The following is a 2,500-nucleotide window of genomic DNA, read 5'->3' as shown; positions in this document are numbered from 1 at the left end:
CATGGAAGCTGCGCTGGTATGAGTCAGAGTGCTTCTCATGTCAAATTCTGCAGAGCCGTGATATTAATTAAAATTACTGAAACAGCTCCCAGCAGAACGGGTCAGATCGGCCGTTGGCGTTTCACAGAAACGGTGTGGAGGACGTGAGTCAGAAATGGGACGTTTGACTTGATGCCGCCCGGATAGACAGATATGTACCAGAGATTTTGCCTCCTTGCCTAAAGACCCTGAGGCTGAGGCTGGAGGAATGAGGAGTGGCCCAAACACTGCGCTGTTTACACTTCACTCCCGGCCGATCACAAACACACACCGACACACGAGCGTGCACGTACGCACGGAACCGTAAAGGGGAAGGGGAAGGGAGCGGAGCAGGAGGAGAGAGAAAAGAGGGGAGGAAAAATGGGAGAAGAGGAGTGGATGGAATGAGGGGGAGAGAAGAGGAGGAAGGAGGTAAGGAAGGGATGGAATGGGGAAGAGAATGTACCATGCACAGCGCATATCATCCCACTGAGGAGGGAATGGAATACATCAGGCTTTTTGGGAGATTGTCCTGTTGGTGAACTCAAATGTTAAGTGATGAGGACATAGACTCCACGCACTCCATGCTTTAATGTCGAAAGCCATAAATCAGCTATATTGAGTTAATGACATTAACCCAAAGACTCAACATTGAAACCAGTAGCAGAGTGTTATCTGAAAGAATATCTAAGAATAAAACTCTCCACTGAATCATTCACAAACACTGGAATTCTTACAGGCGAGGGTGGCAGTTCCGGTAGGCGGGCCGGGCCAAACCCATCTATTTATTGGTTGGGGAGACACTGGTGCCCTGAGGTAGATAGGCGGTCAGTGTTTGGGAATGAGTGACTCAGCGAGGCATTGTGCCAACAGAGTGCCAATGTGCCAAGGCAGGACTTGGCTCGAGGCCTGGTACCAACAGGAAAAGGCTGAAATGGTTTGGCATTTTCCAAACCGCATTTTGAATGTAATATAATAATTGTCGTTTGCGATGGGATTGTTGGATAGATACAGGAGGTACGCACTCTGTATAATGATATAATACCATTTATTCTATCTTTATGTCGAGGACATTTTGGTCTGTAGACTTCTCTGAAGATGAAGGACATACAGCCGATAAAAATATGACCATTCCTTGTTCATGGACCATTTGTGGGAGATTCATCAGAAGCATCAGTCTTAACAGGTTAACAAGTTTTTTTTGTAAAACAAGTCAAACAAATCTGTAAATGGAGTGAGATACCGTCACTTCCACTGCAATCTCGGAACCCATCGTCTTTCGGTCTGACGACGATTAGACTCTGGGGGCGACGGCCAATATGTCTGGGTTTCCGGTGTAGCCAGCGGACATCCGGGCCAAGACTTCCTTGAGACGCGAGAATGGAGTTGGAGTTGAGAGATGACGTCTCATATGCAGATATCTGTTTATAGAGATTAGCCGAAATGTCGTCTGGACCTAAAACATCTACAAAAAGTATCGAAGTTTGTGTATTGTGTGGAGAAACGTTCGACTCTCGCGTCTCAAGTTGCTAATCGGACTGTAAACAATGACCGGCGCACGGAAAAGGAAGTCTTGGCCCGGATGTCCGCTGGCTACACTGGAAACCCCGAAATATTGGCCGTCGCCCTCAGAGTCTAATCGTCATCAGACCGATAGACGATGGGTTCTGAGATTTCTTCCACTGTAAATCAAGTCAAGAATTGCATCAGACGGTGACTGGGCCGACCGGAATGAATGGGAAGCTCAAAGATACGTTGCGAGAATGACACATCATGTTCAAACAATGCAATAATCTATCACACGTCACCAGTTGAAAGAGCCGAGAACATGAATAGCTGCATGTCGTAAACAATCATGCCCCCCCGCACACATCAAGCGCACAGTCCATCTCAGAGTGTACGGATGTTTCTCTGTGCTCACTTTCATGAGTCTGTACTCCCCAAGACGACTTGGAAAGATCTTTCTCCGCAAAAGAGTATCAACGTGGTACTCTTGGATTTAACATTTGACTCTTGAATCAAGTGTCTTGTCAAGTTTCTTGTTTTAAGATATTGCCACTCTAGAATATACCTGAAACAAGTGAAACTGCTCTGGAAACGAGTGGAATTATCTCAACTGATCAACTGATGTCAGAGTTCGTCCCTTGTTTTAAAGTTCCCATACGGTGTAAAACAGGATTCCCTTTGCCTCTGTGATGATAAAGGAGTTGGATGGTCTATCTAAACATGGTGAAAGTATCAAAACGCACGGTCGCCAACTAAATCCACACAATCCATATTAGAAAAGCGAGCCTCTAAACGAGCCGTTTGGACTTCCGTAACTTTGTGGCGTCACAAAGGTTCGCTCATTATCATTTTTATAAGAAATAATAGACTAACAAAGTGTTTTTTTCAAAGTGGTTGAGCAGTTGTCATTGTGTATTCCCTACCTGTAGCCGCCGGGCCGCGGTGTCTCACGTTTCACTCTCGAAACGGTTAGCCA

The sequence above is a fragment of the Centroberyx affinis genome, unplaced genomic scaffold, assembly GCF_046629955.1.
Source record: "Centroberyx affinis isolate AG114_WGS23_722 - 3 ecotype Tasmania unplaced genomic scaffold, CSIRO-AGI_Caff_v1 ptg004616l_1, whole genome shotgun sequence".
Classification (NCBI taxonomy): domain Eukaryota; kingdom Metazoa; phylum Chordata; class Actinopteri; order Beryciformes; family Berycidae; genus Centroberyx; species Centroberyx affinis.
This window is presented reverse-complemented; position numbering follows the sequence as displayed.